At 39.8% G+C, this 7,173-nt stretch overlaps 1 pseudogene; it reads left to right on the top strand.

The window, feature by feature from the left end:
- Positions 1 to 488: 488 nt before the first annotated feature.
- LOC134481694 (glyceraldehyde-3-phosphate dehydrogenase-like) lies at positions 489 to 1,424 on the top strand (annotated as a pseudogene).
- The last annotated feature ends 5,749 nt before the right edge of the window (positions 1,425 to 7,173 follow it).

A 7,173-nucleotide genomic window follows, 5' to 3' on the forward strand; every position in this document is an offset into this window, starting at 1 on the left:
AGCCCTAGGCGTGTCATGCCTTGCATCTTCAGGCTATCAACCTGTAGGAGGAAAGAGCGGTCATCAAAATTTGTTCCTGCTAAATAGTGACTTCAGTCCTTTTCACCTTCTAAACAAATGAATATGGGTCAATCTGTATCAGTTATTCCAGATGTAAGAAATGCAATGTGTGTGTCTGTGTGCGTGCATGTGCTTGTGTCTGTATGTCTGCAAACTCACACATATATATTAGGACAATAAAAGCTTTGTAGTTTTCCCAAATATTTAAAAGTATTTGTAATGATTCTTTAAAGACCTAAAAATTGCCATTATTTTTGATCAAAAGTAGCTAGATACTGGCAACTCTTTGTATTTAAACCCAAGACTAGTAAAATGATGTGATGTATAAGTTCTCCAAGGTAAGAAGTAAAGAGGAGGTTCTCTCCTCCTTCCTGTTCCAGAGACAGCAGCATCTTCTTATGCAATGTCATCCTTAACCCATAGACAAGATGATGAAGGTTGGTGTGAATGGATTTGGCCATACTGGGCTCCTGGTTACCAGGGCTGCCTTCTCTGCATGTGGCAAAGTGGAGATTGTTGCCATCAATGATCTCTTCTTTGACCTCAACTACATGGTCTACATGTTCCAGTATGACTACCTATGGCAATTTCAATAGCACAGTCGAGGTTGAAAATGGGAAGCTTTTCATCAACAGGAAGCCCATTATTATCTTCTAGGAGCAAGATCCTGCTAACATCAAATAGGATGATGCTGATATTGAGTATGTTGTGGTTTCTACTGGCATCTTCACCACCATGGAGAAGGCTGGGGCCCACTTGAAGGGTAAGACCAAAAGGATCATCATCTCCATCCCTTTGGCCAGCCCCCCCCATGTTTATGATGGGGATGAGCCATGAGAAATATGACAACTCACTCAAGATTGCAATGCATCCTGTACCACCAACTGTTTAGCTCACCTGGCCAAGAACATCCATGACAACTTTGGCATCGTGGAAGGGCTCATGACCACGGTCCATGCTATCACTGCCACTCAGAAGACTGTGCATGGCCCCTCTGGAAAGCTATGGCATGATGGTCATGGGGCAGCCCAGATCATCATCCCTGCATCCATTGGTGATGCCAAGGCTGTGGGCAATGTCATCCCAGAACTGACCTAGAAGCTTATTGGCATGGCCTTCTGTGTTTCTATCACCAGTGTATCCATTGTGGATCTCACATGCTGCCTGGAGAAACAGCCAAGTATGATGACATCAAGAAGGTGGAGAAGCAGGCAAACAAGGGCCCACTAAATGTCATCCTGGGCTATACTGAGGACCAGGTTGTCTCCTGTGGCTTCAACGGCAACTTCCACTCCTTCACCTTTGATGCTGGGGCTGGCATTGCTCTCAGTGGCAACTTTGTAAAGCTCATTTCAGGACAATGAATCCACAGCAACAGGATGGTGGACCTCATGGCCTACATGGCCTCTAAGGAGTAAGAAACCTTGGACCACCAACCCCAGCAAGGTCACTGAGAGCAAGAGAGAGATAGAGACCCTTGGTTTCTGAGAAGTCCCTGTCCCAGCTTGGCCCCCAACACTGGGCATCACCCTCACAGTTTCCATCCTAGACCCAAGTAATAACAGAAGGGACCTAAGGAGCCCTCCCTGCTCTCTTGAATACCATCAACAAAGTTCACTGCAAAAGTGAACAGGAATCAACTTGAGTTTCCTAGCTCCTAAGCATGATACTTGAATCCAGAATAATCACCTTTGTTGGTCAGTATCATTTCCACAGTCATGTTATTTACAAAGAAAGAACAAACCTAAATGTAAAGTCATCATACTTTATATGTTTGTGTTCAATTTACTACAGATGTTGATAATGAAGAAAACCACAATCAATGTACCTCAAGCTCTCTCTATTTTTCCCTTCATTCTCAGTTTCCCAATGTAACGAGGTATGAAGAATCAAGTCATTGATGCTGTGAATGATTACATGTTTAAGTTTATAAATTAGTTGACTTTGAGTAAATTATTTTCATCTATGACATTTAGGTTCAAAGAGCTTAAAAATAAAAAAAATAAAACTTTGTTTAAATTAAAAGGATCAAATCATGAAAAAATAATTTTATTTTTCAATTTTATTTTTCTTGCTTAAGAAAGTGAATCAAAGTGTCTCCATTTTGTAAAAAAAAATGCATCAGCATTCATTCATCTATCATTTGTGATATAATATTTCTAATAACATATGAATTGAAATTAGCTACTCCTTCAATGTTTCTTTAAAATACAGGTGTTTCAAATGAGAAAATCATATAAAACTTGTTAGTCCCTCCCCCCACAAATGCTACAGGGAATTCCACATATATTATTATATATGCGATGTTTTTCCACGACTTAGCAAATGACTATCAAATGTGGAAATACAATTTAACAACTTAAACGAAAAGAAATGTACACTATTAATTTAAATTCAGTTAGCTGGTTCCATTTCACTAAGCAGGTAGGTGCCTCGAGTGTGTGGTATGGGAATTCCACTGGTCCAGTGAAGCCCTGATTGTGCGAGCAGCTCAACTTTTGCTCTGTCAACCTGGAAGACAGATCATTCTCCCCAGGCTGTGCTCACAGTTTCCCGGGCCATGAGGAAGATCCTACCAATGTGTTTGCCCATGAATGCTTTTCTGAGAGAAGAAAGGTGTCTTTGTATCCATTTTCCCCCTGGACAGAGACCTATGGCAGGGGAAGGAGGAAGCTCCTTTGTCATTTGACATGTGTGTGTGTGTGTGTGTGTGTGTGTGTGTGTGTGTTATTTATACTTATATCTTTATTTTTATTGTATGAATGTTTTACCTGTATGAATGTTTGTTCTCCACACATGTGCCTGGTCCTTGTGGAGGTCAAAAGAGGGCATCAGATTCCCTAGAACACAAATTACAGCTCTGAGCCCCTGTATGGCTACTGGAAATCAAACTTGGGTTCTCTGCTAGAGCATTCAATGTTCTTAACCACTGTACCATCTCTCCAGCCCCTGGTTTTTGTTTGGTTATTTTATCTTTCCAGCTATTTAAGAAACTTCTTCTCTTACCTCTCAAGTTATAAGAAGGAATAACTAGAAAATTTCAAATTATTACTCATTACAATCCCTTTCCTCAAAACAACAGAAAACAAATAACACACATGTACACACACACACACACACACACACACACACACACACACACACACACGCTCAGGATAGAAAGAAATCTTCCTTAATGGCATCTAGTTGAACATTACCTGGTACATTCAGGGAAGAGGAAACTATCAAGAGAGAATATAATCAGAAATATTTCTTTTATATTTGTTCTTTTACACCATTGAGATCCCTCACCCCAAAACAAGTTTGTATTATTGGCAGATGAGTGTATAAGACTGACCATGTTAAATTAAAACAACACATCTACAATAATTCTTTGGTAATATTTATAACATTGATTACCTTGTATACGCCACAAGTAAAGAACAGAATATGAAAAGACCCAAATAATAATGATAGTTATGTCATCGGTGGCCATTACTGCACACAGAGAGAGCTGCCAGAACTCCAAAAGTCAGTGGATCAAGATACTCATCATTTATTGGTCCTCTCACGACTGCACAACAGCTGCCTGCCTCTGGCCTGAGCTGGGTATGCTCTCATGGCTGCGGGTTGGATCAGCTTTGCTGCTTGCTGTTGTCTAAGGTTTGTCACACCTGAGGATTATAGGATGGCCTCACATTAAGCCTGGGAGTTGGCCGATTCTTGACTGGAGTAACAGAGGTGACATGACATCATTTCATGATCAGAAGAATAGCTGTCCATCACAGAATGACAGGGTACCAAGATATCAAATGTAAGGATCAAGGGTCTCTAGAGCTTCAGCGTCAGATCTGCCCCACCATCATTTCTCCCTATTCCAATAGCTGAAGAAGTCAAGGAATTGGGCAGATTCACAAATAGCCTCCACCTTTGACTGGAGGAGTCACATGGCTGCTGTAGGAAGTGTCTAGATGTCAGCTGTCATGAACATGTGTGACCATCCTTTAAAGTACTCTGCCACAGTAGTTATGAGATTATTTTTAAATTGTGTTCCACAAAGCACATGCTACTGTTGATGGGCAAAAAATAAAAACGGAAAGGGTAGATTTCCATAGCATGCACATGTAGGACAAGCTGCATTTGTAGAATGCCTGGAAGGAGCTGGACAGTGGTGACAGCTTTCTCCTCTCAGCTGCCAAGACTCAGTTTCCCAAGAGTTTGGAGTCTTCAACATCTTCAAGTGTTAGACAGCTAGAATTTCTATCACTTTAAAAAAATGGTTAATGTCTCAGCTCAGACTGTTATGTAGGTCAGCTCAGTTCTCCTGATTGAGGACTTCTCATGCTGTTCCATAAAGGAAATGATAAGAATGTCCTATTATGGGGATGTGTCCCTGTGCTCTGACTCCTACACATATCTGACAGATTTCAAGAGGAAAGGGACCTGGGCATTTACTGGGATCTTGTATCAAAAGATATTTACATATGGGATATTTAAAGAAAGGTAAAATAAAGATCACCAGACTTCTTTGATTCTTCTATGAACTGAATGTTTATATCCTTCCACCCCAATTCAAGTTGAAACTCTAATCCCCATTGTGATAGTTTGAGAAGTTATAACTCGAGCAGGTACTTAGGTCATGGGGATGGAATCCTTGTTAATGTGATTGGTATCCTTGTAAGAGAAGATATGTGAGTCATAATCCTTTTTTAACTTTGTAAGGTTATAGCAAAAAGTCTCTGTCTTCAAAAAAAAAAGGGACAACATCCTAGGCATGGAATCAGCTCCCACCCAGCCTTCAGTGCTATGAGGAACCCATGTCCTTACCTGAGCTGCCTCATCTACAGACCTGTGTTTTAGCATCCAGATCAGACTAATAAGTCTTCTTCCCTGTAGAGCACAGCGTTTTTGCTGACTGATTTTCAAATGGACAGAACACAGAGTTCCTCCAGTTTCTGTGATCATTGACTCTTGTTTTCAAGGACCATCTTGTCAGCACTGGTATTACACAAAATAAAGTCAGAGAAAATGTCTAGTTTAAAGGGTAAACTTTTGTTAAAAATAAAATAGTCATAATCATATAAAATACTAATTGTTTATTCTCACATATACTTAATGTACTTTCAGACTTTTCTGGAGAAATTTATGACGCTCAAAATAAGCAATTAACTAAATAGAAGACACTGCAGAGACAAAACACAGAAAAACATACAATGTGCTGAAGTTAGAGAAGGGTAAAACCAGGAAAGGAAAGAGTAACACCTGTCAAATGGAAAACCACAGTCTCGTATATTTCAGAAGCCACACAGTGTGTGAACATAAGGCTTTATAGGACTGGATAAAAATAAAATCATATTTGATTAATTTTATCAGTCTTAGTGTCATCCATGCAATGAACCAATTCCATAGCTTCTGGTGACTCAGCACTAGATGTTCCAGAGTCAAAAGGCTCACACCTAGAGTAAGAGTAGGAAATTTTGATCTAAATGCCAACAACCCCTGTTCATCACATGCTTTGATAAAGTTTTATTGAAATAGCATTGTTCATTTAGTTCTGATTATTTTAAGCTTGTTTTCATACTACAATGCCAGTTACATACTTGCCCAGAGACAAGAGACCTATAGCTGGCAGAGCCCAAAATATTTGCTCTGTAGTCCTTTACCCAAAATGCTTGTCATGGATGCTGTATGGCTAGTTACAGTCTTAACTACCCTTCTTATAGGATTTTGTTGTTGTTTTGTTTGTCCCCTAGAAATTTTTTGTTGTTTTCCCCTTATGGCTGTAATTACTTCTCCTACAGCAAAGAGGAGAATCTCCACTCCGTCATTCACAAGCACTAGAGTAGTTTTCTAGAATTTCTCAATTCAACCTATGAAAGCAATTACACTCTTAGTCTATTTTATAAACTCTACTTCTGTCTAGGTCACAATAAACATAGAGATTCATGAGGAATAAAAAGTGTGATCACTTAGTTCTGAAGTGTGTAAGGGATACTTGAATATTGTCATAGTAATATCTTGCTTTACTTTGGAAGCTCTCAAGTTCTTTAATGCAGTTAGTCTCTTTAATATGCCAGGGAAATTTAAACTGAGCTATTGTTATTATTACCAGCCAGTTGTGAAAGCAGATACATAGGACTGAGTCATCACGTGACTTGCCGATGACTGGATTTCCTGACAAAGAGCTTCACGTTAGTGTCAGCAGAAAGAATGGGTCTTCTAATCAAGTCTTTGAATCTCTGGCAGCCCAGGCTGCTATAAGCAAATATGGATGAGGTGGCCTTTTCTGAAAGAGGGAAGTCTGAGATCAGGCAGCCAATGTGGTGGACTCTAATGAAGGTTTGAAAACTCTCACATCTTCTCATTGTGCTCTCAGGTGGCAGAAAGAGAGGGAGAGAGTGTCTACCTCCATAAACCCTTCCATAAAGGCACTACCCAAAGTCATATGCTTGACTTCACCCTCTTAAGGTCTTATGGCATAATATTATCACATTGGACGTTGGGATTTTAAAAAGGCGCACACATATTCAGTCCACTACGTCATACATGAACAAGAAAGCTGGGCCCAGAGACAGATCAGACTTTCAATTGAAATTAAACCAGATTTCCATGAAGTTTCTCCTCCAGTCCTTAATGTCAACTTAGCATTTTTGACAGTCAAATGGTGCATGGTAAGAAGAGGATCCCATGTGTAGGACTAGTATTACTAGAGAGAAGGATAAAAGTATGATTCTTTCTCTCAAGAATTGTGCAGGATAACATCTTCGCCTATGTGCATCCCCCAAAGCCTCCTCTGGGCTTAATGTCCTTGATTTTTTTCTCCAAAAGGAAGGCTGTCCCTGTTCCTATGTAGATGACGACAAAACTAAACCAAATCGGCTCTGCTTGAGTGGCAAGTATCTGAGTTGACCGTTTCCTCAAACACAAACATTTCTTTGAGAAAGAGAGGAACTTTTCTTTACTGGTTCTTAAAGGAAATTCACAGGAATGTAGATATTTGGAAGCCTAAAAGATTTTCATTAAAGAAATGAAAGTATGGTGCAGAAATTGAGCTGCTACAGAAGCCAGGACTCCACTCATTCACTGTCCTCCATGTATTGTATTTCAATAAAACCTTAATAAACAGAATATTAA

The sequence above is a fragment of the Rattus norvegicus genome, chromosome 14, assembly GCF_021556685.1.
Source record: "Rattus norvegicus strain SHRSP/BbbUtx chromosome 14, alternate assembly SHRSP_T2T, whole genome shotgun sequence".
Lineage (NCBI taxonomy): Eukaryota > Metazoa > Chordata > Mammalia > Rodentia > Muridae > Rattus > Rattus norvegicus.